The sequence below is a fragment of the Erpetoichthys calabaricus genome, chromosome 5 (genome assembly GCF_900747795.2).
Source record: "Erpetoichthys calabaricus chromosome 5, fErpCal1.3, whole genome shotgun sequence".
Classification (NCBI taxonomy): Eukaryota; Metazoa; Chordata; class Cladistia; order Polypteriformes; family Polypteridae; genus Erpetoichthys; species Erpetoichthys calabaricus.
In genome coordinates this window covers 249,660,503-249,675,525 of record NC_041398.2, presented here as the reverse complement: position 1 = coordinate 249,675,525, position 15,023 = coordinate 249,660,503, and the positions used below count along the sequence as shown (strand labels likewise).

The 15,023-nt window shown below is 43.2% G+C and overlaps 2 protein-coding genes across 4 annotated transcripts in view; one reads left to right on the top strand and one right to left on the bottom strand.

The window, feature by feature from the left end:
• The window catches only part of pkd2 (polycystic kidney disease 2), a 913,849-nt gene that overhangs the window by 777,434 nt on the left and 121,392 nt on the right, over positions 1-15,023 (bottom strand). The gene's annotated exons all lie outside the window — the stretch shown is intronic.
• Positions 1-15,023, top strand: part of ppm1kb (protein phosphatase, Mg2+/Mn2+ dependent 1Kb) — a 94,540-nt gene that overhangs the window by 16,166 nt on the left and 63,351 nt on the right. The window contains exon 1 of one of the 2 annotated variants that reach the window (XM_028802759.2): positions 4,291-4,384. The exons of the other annotated variant lie outside the window; for it this stretch is intronic. The gene's annotated coding sequence lies outside the window, so the exon portion shown is untranslated. Of the gene's footprint in view, positions 1-4,290; positions 4,385-15,023 lie in introns of those variants that run through there. 2 annotated transcript variants of the gene reach the window in all.

Sequence of the window (15,023 nt, the reverse complement as noted above, 5' to 3'; positions counted from 1 at the left end):
TACCCTTTGCCTAGGGACAAGTGAACTCCTCAGATTCGTTACCTGGTTGATCTGCTGTTGCACCTTAAGATATACACACACACACACACACACAGACCCTAACCACCACAATGCCCTATGAATGACAAACACACAACTGGTTAATCTCTAGCACTTTAAACCACACAAGTGCCTTAGGAATAACACAGCCTGTCACTCTCTTAGCACTTCAAGAGACTTACTTATTATCGGCACGAACAACATACAATGTTTTAAAGATATCTCAGACCTAAATATTACTTTTGGTCTACAAGAATACATTTAAACATACAAAGACTCGGCATCGTTGACTAGCGGCCATTTATCAGCCAAGAATGCCTTACTTTACGTCCTGTTCCCTACTATTGGGTGGAGCTCTCACCCTCAGCCTTAATAAACCTCGCAGCACAGAAGTAATGGCAAATCTCTGGCTGCACCAGGTGCTCAGAAAAATCTAACTTTATTACTTCAATCGCTCTAGATATTAAGATAAAGCATAGAAAGTTAAAAGCAGCATGGCATTTATTACAGGAATAATAATACCAGTAGAATAAAGAATAATAGAAAATAGGACTGATAGAAAAGTCTGGATATATATATATATGTAGTCTTTAGAAAAAGCTTACGAAAAAGTAAAGATGACAAAGGTGAATGTCACATGTGTAGTTGTTTCTGATGATCAGATGGAAACGGCTTCACATTGCCGGCACCCCCTTCTGACATTGCTCTGTTCCCTTCTCCTGACATCCTTTGTTTCTTCTTCTTACTCCCTCCTCTGTCGCTCTTCAGATGAGGCATATTTATTCTAAACTTCTACCAGGAGGTTTTGCAAGATGTGATATTTAGATATTCTGATTGGCTGGCTGTCAATATGATGAATGAATTCACCGTCCGTTTTCCCAAACAATAAAACTTTTTTGATGTTGCCTGAGGTATCGGCATTTCTTCCTTTCCCAGACTGTAAAATAATTTGGCTACTTGTTGTCCCAGATGCCCAGGTTATAAACTAATTTCTTTATTGGAACAGAAGAAGGTATGTTTGGATATGTCCTGAATTTTGTTCATCTGTTGTTTTTGTCTTGGAAATATAAATCAAACTGTACAGATTTTGTGCCCCACAACAGGTGGTATCTCAGTCAAATTCTGATACAACCCCTGGTCAGTATATCTTGATATTTTAAAATGTCTTATTGAGACATGGTGCCAGGAATACAGTATGTCATGGCATAGAAATATAAAAGGTACTAAAGGGATAAAAGCACAGATAAAGATAAATAAATAACACTGGATGTAAATTTAATATCAACCTTAATAGATTAAGGGTATGACGTTAATCTGCATCCAGCCCTGCATGTGGGCCCTCCAAACTGCAGGGAAAAACCTGGGGGTTGGTGGCAGGATTGGCACTCCAGCCACCATAAAAAAAACCTCACACTCTGCCATTCCATCTGAACTAGTGGGGTGTCACCTGTCGCATGGCTGCTCTGGGGTCCTAATCTGGGATTTGGAGTTGGTTTGTCATGTGGTGGGTGTGGCAATGCGTGGTATCAGTGCCTGCTCCTAACCTCTCTCTCTCTCTCTCTCTCTCTCTCTAATAGATTGAGACATGAAACACAAAATTCTGAATTAGAATAATAAAAAAATAAATAAAAGTACAAATTGCTAGAAGAAAGCCACAAACAAAATTTGTAGCCTAATGTGTTTTAATATCCATCCATCCATCCATTATCCAACCCGCTGAATCCAAACACAGGGTCACAGGGGTCTGCCAGAGCCAATCCCAGCCAACACAGGGCACAAGGCATGAACCAATCCCGGGCAGGGTGCCAACCCACTGCAGGTGTTTTAATATTGACACTGATATTACTATACAATGGCTGTCTGTGAAAGAAAACTTAACTGGCACAAGGGGTTACCCAGCAAAGGGTCCGACTACTTTTGTGTCAGTGTGATTTTTCAGTTTTTGATTTATAATAAAACTGCAAAAAATGTAAAATCCTGTTTTCACTTTGTCATTCTGTTGAGTGTTGCTTGATGTGGAGAGAACAAAAGAATTGAAATGATTTTAGCATAAGGCGGAAACATGCAAAATGAGGGGGAAAAAATGAAGCGGTCCGAGTTCTTTTTGAATGCACTCTTATTTCTATACAATATTTTTATACAGAACATGTAGGTCACAGTGCTTTACAAGACATTCAATTAAAAAGCAAGAATAATACTTTTAGAAAGATGGAAGTATATCCATCCATCCTCCAACCCGCTATATCCTAACAATAGGGTCACGGGGGTCTGCTGGAGCCAATCCCAGCCAACACAGGGCACAAGGCAGGAAACAAACCTCGGGCAGGGCGCCAGCCCACCACAGGGCACACACACGCACACACTAGGGTCAATTTAGAATCGCCAATGCACCTAAACTGCAAGTCTTTGGACTGTGGGAGGAAACCGAAATACTCTGAGGAAACCCACGCAGACACGGGGAGAAGATGGAAATATATGAGTGAGTAAAATCAAGGCAATGTGGCTTATTCCATAGAATTTGTACCGGGCTTGAACATAAACCTGCAGTCACTGCAGGCCTCCAGCGTCTAAGTTTGACACCCCTGCCCTGTAGAGACAGAGTCACGTTCATGGAGTCGGCACTCGGCTTCCTATATGCAGGTAGACATGAATGGGGACTTAGGTAAGAACTGTGCATCAGGGTGGAGCAGTCCCAAGCGGACATTGCGCCCCCCAAAGGAGAGTCCCCGTTTGAGGCTCGTGCGGTCGGATCTGCAACTGAAATCAACGAAGGAGGGGAGAGCGCCCCCCCTCCCCCCCTTGGAGGCAAGTGCCCTCCCGTTAGGATGAGCATATGTTAGATAGGCGCGCATCTCCGGTTTGGCTGAGCTCAAGGAGGGGTTTTGGCGCCGCCACTATATACCTAGAGCCGACCCCGGGTGTCGCAAAGTGCCACGCAGTTTTGCAGTCATCTTGCTTTCGCACGAGTGTCTTGTCTGGCACTTCCTTCGTGTTGTGAGTCGGGGGTTCATTTAGGAATTATATAATTATTGGGTGGGTTCCGATTTCATCACGACAGTATTGCTTTGTCGTTTGAAAGTTTTTAACTTTTCTTTCTTTTAGTTATCAATAGCATACAAGCAGGGCCGGATTTATATGAAAAGAGGCCCTAGGCTATTCCACTTATGAGGCCCTTTCACCTTCCATTTTTAAGTTTGTAAATTACATGAGAGATAATAAAATACGTAATACGCGTTGATCTTAACCAATACATTTTTATGTTTGTTTATTAGACATATGCGTAGAATTTCTCCTTATTTTCGGTTCAGTGTTTTAGTGTTCACTGTTTTTAGAATAGTGTAATTTTAATTTTGCTAACAATTTGAATGTAGGCCCCTCTTGATCTTGAGGCCCTAGGCTGAAGCCTAGTTAGCCTATAGGAAGATCCGGCCCTGCATACAAGTTTTCATAGCATCCATCCATTTTCTAAACCCGCTTTTACAGAGCAGGGGAGCTGGAGCCTATCCCAGCATGCATCGGGCACAAGGCAGGAACACACTGTCTGGACAGGGTGAAGGTAGGAATATACAGACACACACAAGAGGGTCGATTTAGCATCGCCAGTTCACCTGACAAGTTCGATTATTTGCGACTTCAAGTTTGCGCATGCAGCGTTGGTGAGCGCGTTATGTGAACTGCAGTGGATTAAGGTTAGTTCATATTGTAGGCCTATATTTTCCGTCCGCTCCCCTCATGCCTGCAGTAGAGATTAAAATAGTACGTCATATGCACATTTATCTTTGAAAGTGACTTTTGCTGCAGCGTTAAGAGTTGAATTGAACCTAAAATGATTCACAACATTCCTGCCCGTGCACCTGCCTCTCAGCCCCACTGCGTACACCCCTATTTCGGGATGCAGTTTCCCTTTAGAAGTAAAACGGACACGCGCTCGGTATTTTACAGTATTTTGTAGCCTTGGGTGCTTGTAATTAATAACAAAATTGAAGCCTCACGTTTGCAATTCGCGAAACAGAAAAAAAGACGTCATGGAATAATTTGAATATGTCGAACAACCGTCAACGAATGCCTTCTCCCAGAATCCTTATAATAAGTAAGGATGTTTATAAGAGCTCATGTCAGTTTTCGCCTCCAGCTGGACCCAATAGCCACCCATCAGCAGATTCGACTGTGGGCAAAACAAACTGGCATTGTATCTGTGCTGCGCCGCTATTGGCGGACGTGTACGTCAATCTTTATCAAATTGTCCGCTTATTACGCATCCGCGCAGAGAAACAGCGGGAGCGCTCGCAGCATCAACCCACGGATGGACTGCTAGGATAAAAAAGAATAAAAAGGCATCATAAAGGTAAGCCTCAATGAAATGTGCGTAACGGATTACGTGACCCTGGGAAGATTCCTGTAATCTGCGAAATGCCCGGGGATGCACCCCGCTTCACTCTAATTGAGTCATTAGGCGTAGGAGAGGCAGGGACAGGTGAAGACTCGGACCGGAGAGCTTGTTCGAGATATGCACGGATCTGTTTGGTAATGGATTACAAAGCAACGGTTTTATTTTCCGCCCATTTCCAGAATGCCTTCTTGTGTGTATTTAAATGCACTGAGACTTTGACATCACACGTCACACCCGGCTGATGTTGACACCTGCGTAAAGGGAACAAACTGCGTTACGGTGTCCTTTCTCCATTCATTCGTTAATTACTGTTCAGAGGGCAGGAGCAGCTGCAAGGTGGAACACGAGAGGAGACGGACGTCTCGATTCGAATGCGTTTAAAATGCGTGGAGAAAAAGTTTCTTCAGTGCACAGAACGGGGCTCGTGGTGAGAGGCGAGGAGGACACCGTTACTTAAATGAACTGTCAGCGTGACTTAGGAATATGGGCGACAAAATTAGCATTTTGCCAGTGTAGATGCTATCCCTAATTTCTTGTGTAATTTTGAGTAGACTGCGTGTGAGTGTGTGTGCGTTTACCCTGTGATGGACCAGCACCCTGCCCTGGTATGGTTCCTGTCTTGTGTCCTACACTTGCTGGGATAGGCTCCATCTTCCCCACAACTCTGCTCAACTTAAAGTGGGTTTAGAAGATAAATGGATCAGTGGATGGTATCGTTGTATACTGTAGTCTTTGGAATCAATTGTTTTATATGTTATTGGTGATAAGGCACCTTGTGGCAGTCAGTCAGCCACTTTCTAACCTGCTTAGTCCTGAACAGGGTGCAGGGATCTGCTGGAGCCCATGCCAGCTAACACAGGGCAAGGAACAAATCCTGGACAGACACACACACACACACACACACACACACACACGCACGCGCGTACCCCAACCACACACTTTAGGACCACCAATGCACCTAACCTGCCTGTCTTTGGACTGTGAGGAAACCAATGCAGACATGGGGAGAACATGCAAACTCCATGTAGATAGGACCCAGGATATGGTACTGCGAAGCAAAAGTGCTACCACTGTGGCACCATGCTGCCCCCTTAGGGCAGTACTCCATTTATTATTATTATTTAAAACCCTGCACCTTGTTGCTGTCTGTATGGAGTTGCTTGTTCTCTCCATGTTTGGATTACCTGGCAGTTCTAATTTGACATGTTTTGGCCATTGGACTGCCGCTCAGTGCTGGTTTGAGGTTGTGCTTTTCACCTGCATTGTTGGATTACACAGGTTTCAGGTTTTAACAATCCCCAGACCCTCTTAATCCAATTCAGGGTTATTGGGGCTGATGCCTGCCCTGTGGCATTGCTAATATGTCATATGACTGTCGGTGTGGACTCTGCACGTTTACTGGAAAAAACCAAATCAGTTGGATTTAATGAATTGAATTGTGGACATTGGTTCAACATAAATTGTTAGCTTTTACAGTACCCTGTATTAAATATTGTTACATCAGTATAATGTTAATCCTGTATGAATTTATGTTATTGTAGCATTATGGTCTTGTTCTCAGATATGTGAACTGACACAATGCACTCCATATTTTGCAGAACTCTTTTTACTTAGTTTAATAAAAGCAAATCATTGGATTCACGCAGTTCTATTTTATATTTAACACTAGCTGAAGTGCCTGGTGTTGTTCCGGCATGTCTGGATAAAAGGTTAAGGCAGGGGTGAGCAGCGTTGGTCCTGGTGGGCCGCAGTGGCTGCAGGCTTTTGTTCCAACCCAGTTTGTTAACGAGAAGTCGGTTATAGCTGATGAAGCTCTCATTGCTTAAATCCTTCATTTTATTGTCCTTACTTGTTAGGGTTCCCCACCCTGAGTTGCTTATTTTAGTCTTCAAGAAATGCATCGACCTTTTTAATGTCTACTTATTAGCAATTAAAGGCAAATGACAAAGGAACCACCAGTTCTCCATCTAGCTTGTATGTATTCATCATGAGCTATCTGGTTTAATTTAATTTTTAGGTTTCTGCTGCTGTACGCATCTAAAGTTTTCTAAATCCCATGGGGAAATTATCTAATTAAATATTTAGAAGGAAAGTGCAGAGAAAATAAGGTGAAGGACTGAGATTTATTCATTCATTTTAGGCTTTACATTATTTGGGTGATCTCCTTGGGAAAGGAAAAAATGTCCAATATACTGTAAGAATGACCTAACATGGCAGAGCTAAGACACTAACAGGCCATGAAATTAAATCAGGCCTGTTACTGGCGAGGACTGGTGTCTAATTAAGCAACTGCTGCCACTGCAGCCCCCCAGGATTCACCCTGCTCACCCCTGGGTTAAGGTAAAAAAACAGATATATAGGGTGGTCCAGATCTAATTATGCAACTTTTAATGCAATGCAGGAAAACAATGCAAGACAAAAGAATTGTTTGAAATATCTTTAGTACTAGGGTGTTGTACCGTGTTAGCCATTATGAATGTAAAGACAAGCCAAGCAAAATGACACACCTTTTATTGGCTAACTAAAAAGATTACAATATGCAAGCTTTCGAGGCAACTCAGGCCCCTTCTTCAAGGTGTCATTTTGCTTGGCTTTTCTTGAAATATCTTGTAAATAAACGAATGCAGGGCAGGTGCTGCCATCAATTGGTAACAAAGAATTTTTTGTGAATTCGCTATGTAATAAACTTAAGTTATAGCGTAATGAAAATTGCATAATTAGATCTGGACCACCCAGTACAGTGGATTCAGATTGTCTTCAGACCCTTCACATTCTGTACACTTTTTTGCATTGTCATTTTAAGTGTATAAATTGGCCATTTTTTGCCCATCAATGTACACTGAATAGCCCATAATGACATGGAGGTGCATTTCTTCAGAGGTTTGCAAATTTATTAAAAATCAAAATCTGAAGGCTCTCATTCCTAGAATTATTCAGACCCTTAATTTGTAGACGCTCCTTTTCTGGTAATTCCAGCATTAGAGTATTGCTGAGCAAGTTCTCTGCGAGCTTTGCACACCTGGATTTGGGCAGTTGATCCCATTTGTTTCTGAAAGGTCCTCCCAAGGTCTGTTTGGTTGGATGGAAATTCTCTGTAAACTGCCATCTTCAGGTCTCTCCACAGATGTTTTATGGGGTTTAAATCTGGGCTTTGGCTGGACCACTCAAGGACACTCGAAGACGTGTCCCAAAGTCACTCCAGATTTATCCTGGCTGTATGCTTTGGGTCATTGTTACGATGAAATGTGAACCATCTAAAAAATTCTGGTTCATTACTGGCACTTTATGGTTCTTTACTGGGTTGTGTGGTTCCTCGTATAACCATTGCTTGACAAAGCGCCATTTTATTATGGGATGGGTTATTTGCATATGAAGGTGATTTTTTGTACTTCCTATTATATAGAAAACCCTGAATTTTTTTAGTGTATAGTAAGCTACCTAGCAGGACACTAACAGAGTAAGAAAACCTGAACTTAGCCTGTGTTATTGTATGCAGCGAGAGTCCATTTAAAATTAGTAACAGATTTATGAAATACAGATGGGTCCTATCTGTTCATGGCTATTTACTGTATGGAGCCAGTTACAGATCTCAATAAATAAAGGTTCTTTCTGAAAGCGTCAAGTGATTGGGTCTTTTGGGAACAAAAAACGGTTCACCTATGGCATCACTCTGAAGAACCAGCCTGGCCCCTTGATTTTTAAGTAGGTGGAGCAGGATTTCTTCAAGGACATCTCTGTATTTGGCTGCACTGGTCCTTCCCTCAAATTTTCACTGACCCCCACAACCTTCTCTTCTCCCACCACTGTGCTTCACCATAGGGATGGTATCAGGCAGGTGATGAGCCGTATCTGGTCCTCAACAGACAGTGTTTTTTTTTTTTTTTTTAATATAATTTTTTTTTGTAAAATTCCATACAATCAAATCAAATGTAACAAAACCAAATTCAATTCAACTCCCACCCAAGAGAAAGAGAGGAAGGCCAACAGAGAGAGTAAAACTTTAAGAGTAGAAAAGTGAGGAGAGAATCCTTCTCCCCAATATCAAAGCTTATTCTCAAATGTTATTGATCAGAGCCTGCCAGGTTTTGTAAAAGTTTTGCACAGATCCTCTAAGTGCGAATTTTGAGTTTTTTTTTTCCAATTTCAAATAATGTATAACGCCAGTTACCCACTGACTTAAAAGAGGTGGGCTGGGATTCTTCCAGTTGAGCAAGATAAGTCTACGTTGTCACACACATGCACTTAGGAGGCAGCCAACAAGCCCTAAGGTGAGTGATATTACAAATAAAAGGTCGATTGTTTGTACTAATGGCTCTCTCTCTATCTCTCCATCAACAGAACTAAAGAAGAGAAATAATAACTTGCCTTCAGTACTTCACATCCTTACAGATGACACTGCAGCTCTGACCCGCTGGGCTGGCTACTTTGAGCAGTTGTTCCTCTGGTTAGGACATTGGATATCTCGGGGTCTGCGGTTCTTGAGGCTGATCCTCCAATTAGCTGTGAACCCCCCAATCTCACTGAGATGGCACAGGTGATGAACCAGCTGATGGGGAAAGGCTGCAGGGATCTGTGGTATCCAGGGTGAACTTCTCCAGGCTGGTGGTCAGGCTGTCCTCCTGGCATTGCAAGCAACCTTTGCTTCCATTTGGGAGACGGGCATCATCCCGACTGACTGGAAAACGGGACTTGTCATCCCTATCTGGAAAGGGAAGGGTGATCGCCTGGATTGCAGCAACTACAGGGTCCTTGCTAGGGTTGTCCTCAATAGGATCTGTGATCACCTGCTCACCTACCAGCGACCGGAACAGTCTGGTTTTACGCCTAAGAAGTCTACCATCGACCGCATCCTGGCACTGAGGGTTCTCATGGAACGCAAATGCGAATATCGTCAGAGTTTCTTTGCAGCCTTTGTCGATTTTTGCACTGCGTTCAACTCCGTTGATCGAGCAGCCCTGTGGGACATCCTGAGGGCTCGCGGGATCCCCTCGAGGTTGTTGGATATCATGTCCGGCCTGTACACTGGTACTGTGAGTGCTGTACAGAGTGGAGGCAGAACCTCTGAGTTTTTCCCAGTTGATTCTGGGGTCCGTCAGCGGTGTGTTCTGCTCCTACTCTGTTCAATACTTGTATGGACTGGGTGTTGGGCAAGGTCATGGGGTCCAGTGGCTGTGGGGCATCTTTTGGTGAAGAATTCACAGATCTTGACTTTGCTGACAATGCTGTGATCTTCACGGAGTCAATGGAGGCTCTGATCAGGACGCTCGAGAGACTGAGTGAGGGGTCCGAGTGTCCTGATAAAAACCAAAGATCCAGGCCTTTAATGACCTCTTGGGCACGGCCATCAGCAGTGTGCCTGTCTGCACAGAGTGTCGACCTCGTCGAGAGATTTACTTACCTTGGCAGTGACATTCATGTCTCTGGTGACTTCTTCCTATGAAGTCAGTAGATGGATTGGGAGAGCATGGGGGGTCATGAGGTCACTGGAAAGGGGTGTGTGGTGCTCCCGATATCTATGGAAAAGGATGAAGGTCCAAGTCTTTAGAGTCCTGGTGCTTCCTGTCTTGCTATATGGTTGTGAGACATGGACACTATCCAGTGACCTGAGACGAAGACTGGACTCCTTTGGTACTGTGTTTCTTCAGAGAACCCCTGGGTCCCGCTGGTTTGACTTTGTGTTGCTCATGGAGTCCTGAATGATGCACGTGACCTGCATTGTGAGGGAGCGTCAGTTATGGCACTACGGCCATGTGGCGCGTTTCCCTGAGGGTGATCCGGCTCGTAAGATCCTCATTGTTAGGGACCCAAGTGGCTGGACCAGGCCCACGTAACACCTGGCTGTGGCAGATAGAGGGTCATTTCCAGAGGTTTGGATTGGACTGCGTGTCTGCCTGGGGGGTTGCCAACCGGGATCCCGAGTTGTTTCGTCGTGTAGTGGGTGCGACAATGCACTGTACCAGTGCAGGCTCCCCGATTTGACTTGACTTCAGTACTTCCGGTCGCCCAAAATGGCCACCATTCGACTATCCCGTTTCCATATTCCAGCGATGACATCACTCCCGGCTCTCCCGAGATGGTGCCACTTCTGGTTCCCTCTTATGACATCACTTCCGGCCCAATACAATAACGTCACTTCCAGTCCTCAATGATGACGTCACTTCCGTCAATCTGCTTTGATGTCATTTCCTGCCACAATTTTGTTATAAAAACTCCTTGTATTCACTGCTCATTATCAAATGCTTTGGTTTTTTGATCCATATTGCGCTATTTTTTGTTCATATTGTCCATGGACATTATACAGGGTCATTCCCCAACTCTCTTTGAGACTTTTGAGTCGTTTATTATACCACCACATGCCAATAGTCAAGTGAAGGCAGTTACAGTTTGTTTGACCTTCTCCACTTTAAGACCATCAGGGGTCCCACCAAACACATCTGTTAATGGATTAGGAGGGATTGTGACACCAAGGCCGTCTGATGGGCGTTTAAAGAGTTTGGTCCTGAATGGTGTTAATTTGGTGCACGCCCAAAACTTTGAAGTTTCACCCAAAGAGTTCAGTTTGTTTCTCATCGACCCAAATAATTGTTTTGCTGCTCTCAGAGTTCTTTAAATGCCTTTTACTCAAAAGTAGCTTCTGTATAGCCACTCTGACACCCGATTGATGGAGAGCTGCTGAGATGGTTGTCCCTCTGACAGGTTTTTCCATCTCGGTGGAGGATTTCTGAAGTTCTGTTAGAGTAACCATAGGGTTCTTGGTGACCTCCCTGACTCAGGCACTTTCTTGCCATGTTATTCAGTTATTCTTCTTCTTGTTCGAAACTTCTTCCATTTAGATAGATAAATAGATACTTTATTAATCCCAAGGGGAAAATTTCTCAGTGGGGAAACACCCAAAGCTTTAGAAATGGTTTTATCCCTTTGCCTTTACCACAATTTCGTGGAGGAGGTTTACAAAGAGTTCCTTGAACGTGAAGGCTTGGCTTTTGTTATAACGTGTGGTTTGAACTGTGCGACCTGATATACATGGGCACACATGTGCATTTCTGAATGATGTCCAGTCAATTCAGTTTGCTACAAGTTCTGGAAACATCTCTAGGAGAATTAAAATGTTATGTACTTGGGTTTTGGGGTGTTAGGGTGAGCATGTAAGTCCTTAATAGTTTAAAAAATGCTCACTAGAGGGGGAAGCGCCATCAAAAACCCTGGATAGAGGGGGAAGCGCCATCAAAAACCCTGGATAGTAACACTGAGGATCTTGTTGAATCGTTAAAAATGAAAGGTTTATAAATACAAAGACGCTTTGTAATAACAAGAAGCTTTGTTAAGCACACAAGACAATGAGGAATTGCCTGAAAAGGCAAAGGCAATCCGAGGTGAACAAAGTCCCAATACAGAATCCAAAAACAAAGGCACAGTAGATACCCAAGAGAACTTGCCACACCACAAGCGCAGATTCCTCGTGGTTGTGAGATAAACCACGAGGAATTCTGGGTTGCCCCTTTCTCTGTAGGCGTCGTGATTAGGGTGCGAGTGAATTCATAATTTTTTAAAATGTCTTGAACGTTATTTTTTTAGGCACCTCTGTCTGTGTTGCTAGGCTTTTAGGGTTAATTGGCACAATGGGGTTAAAGATTCCTTTTTTAATCCAATTTGCAGATTCAGACATCTTAAAAAATTTAAAAGAACTCTTCTTTTTGTACGTCTCGTGAGTTTTGTTTACTGTGACTCTTGCCTGGTTTTTTGACTTTTGATTCTTGTAACTGGTTAGGATTTGGTAGCTAGGTTTATTATTTTTATTTGATTTGGTTTCATATGTTAGTGTGCTTCTCCCAGTTTAGCTCGGTAAATAATCACCTTTCTGTTTCTTGGCAGGACAATAGGGTTGAGGCCAGTCACTTACGGTGATGGGCAGGTGGCCCCTCTCCTCGTGGGGGACCACTCTCAAAGCACATGGAACATAGCACAGGCAAAGAGAACAAAGCAGATAATTAACAAAAGTAATATTGAAGTAAATGAGTGATACAAAAAGGACAGGAAACAAGGACTTGAACCCCAGAGAAATGGAACAGAAAGCAAATGGGGCCACCTGACCACACAGGAAAGGGTCTGAATACATTTATAAATGAAATGAAATATGCAAACTTTTCTGCAAAGGTGTTTTCTCTTTGTCATTATGGGTTATTGAGTGTAGATTGATGGGCACAACATGAACATTTTTTTCCATTAAAATTAAATCTACAACACAATAAAGTGTGCAGAGAGTGAAGGGGTTTCAATACCTTGTGAATGCAAAGCAAAGTTGATTTGATGAACCTTATTAATCGCCAAAGGGAAACTGTCTTTTCGCATGACCTTTGGAGGTCAGAGAGCATGAAGGGCTCTCACTTGGGTATCCACTTCACCGTCCATGTTCTGTTAGTCCATCCTGCAGATCTCATGGAGACTGGCTGGCAATGTGGAATGTTTGCCTTAAGAGGTTAAGTAAAAAATCGAGATTGACTTTCCAGCCATGATGGTGTGTTTTTGGTTTTATCCCTTACCAGTAACAGTGGACTGCTATAATGATAACGTGCAGTGAATCTACTTGACTTATAGTTTTCCTTGTCTTCCTCTGTATGTTTACCATTCATTTGCTCAGAGGTTGATGCGCTTGCTGCTTCCCGAGCAGCTCTTCTTTCCTCCACCCTAGTGGCCCGCTTCTTCTCTTCTTTCGTTGGCATCTTTTCACATTAAACCTGATGAAGTCCGTGTTTGTGTTGCAATTACTTAGTATGTTTTTCTTAATTTCTTAAGTTCAATCTGCCTCAAGATTGATTTAAGATATGAAGAGGTGAGGGAAGTGACGGCGAAGGTGGTAGGGATGAGAACGGCACCCGTATGTATGCGCCACCCTGCTGGCCGCTGCCGAGAGTTGATTCTACAATAAAATAAAATGAAGAATAACTTTGGAGGTCAATCATCACCCCGATGGTAGTGGTCATGTAGTATATGTGTACCAAATTTCACGTCAGTAGTTCAAACGGTTTGCAGGCTACAGGTGGTTTAAAATCCTGGACAGACACTCGGACAGCCACAGTAGCGTATTGTATATCCCTTATGAATGCTTTGAAATCACTTGTTTTATTTATTTATTTTTGCTCAGCACCTCCTGACTTACTGGTATAATATATCGTTTGACTCGTCTTCATGTCTAGTTATATAAGATGCTGACTTTTTTGGGGTTCCCCCTTTTGTCTTCAACCCAATTTTCTGGCCATCTTTGGACCATATTTTGTGTTGGAAATTGCACCCTTATGATAAAAGAGTAAACAAATAGGTGACTTCAACAAAGCGACCAGAAGGACTTGAAGGTGTGCAGGCCACATCAGCCAACCCCATGGGTTCATTCCCTAATGGGATATGACGGGTCAAAGTTACGTCTTTTAACAAAACTTCGGTAACATAGGCAATGTGGAATGTCGTTTTATGCTATTTCAAGGTTACTGATTATGAATAGGATCATATTTGTGATACTTGAGTCTGTACTGGTGGTCCTAGCCCTCTTAGGGCTCGTTTATACTTCACGCTCAGAACACGTACACGAACGCATCATGGCTGCCACGTGTGCCCAATGTTATTTTGACGTCCTCTAAGCAGGTCCTCCGAAATTAACGTGACGCGTGTGCGAGTTGCAGTACCAGCAAAATGTCGGGGGGCGCAGTGTGATAAAAGTTGGAATGTGACGTCAGAGTCTCTGGTTGCTATCTACGTGTGACAGAAAGCTGCTATGCGGATCCTACGGGATCGATGTGCGCGCTTCGATGTTTGATGAATGGTTTAATGTGATGAAGCAAAATGCCGCCATACAGATGCAGATACATCCGTGGTGCTTTTATATTTAAGCGTCGCATATTCTCCATCGTAATGACGTAATATATTTTAAAAGTCTCGCATACCATCTTCTGTGCCATCTTTTTTTTTTTTTTTTTTTTCTGGGGCTTCCTTCTGACCTGACAGCAGCGGCAAACAGCAATAGATCGCCACACAGAACACATTAAATGTGTGATATTCCAACTCTCTGCACGTTTAGAATCCTAAGATTTATACTTCATGATGAAATGCATTTAAAGTATGTATGTTACATTTTACAGATAAATCATTAGTATTGTTTAAATAATGAATACTGTTAATAATTACACACATGGGGGTGACATGGTGGCAGAGCGGTAGCACTGCTGTCTTGCAGGGAGTCACGTCACTGGTGTTCCCTGCCTGGAGTTTCCTTCCAAAGATATGCAGATTTGGTGACACTAAAATGATACTAGTGTGTGTGTGTGTGTGTTTGTATTCACCTTGCGATGAGCTGACGCCCCATCCAGGCATTGTTTCTGCCTCGTGCCCAGTGTTTGCTGGAATGGGCACATCCCTGGATTGATGGATTTAATCATTAAACATTGTTTTCAGAGATATTGTGGTAAGGTGTCCTCAGAGTTTAATGGATGTTCCAGGTAATTGACAACACAGCGAAGCCAAACCTTTTCTCACCATGATAATATCTCGCACTGCCACCTGCTGGATTCCTCCTGATTTTCGTAAAGTACGCGCGCAAGTATGA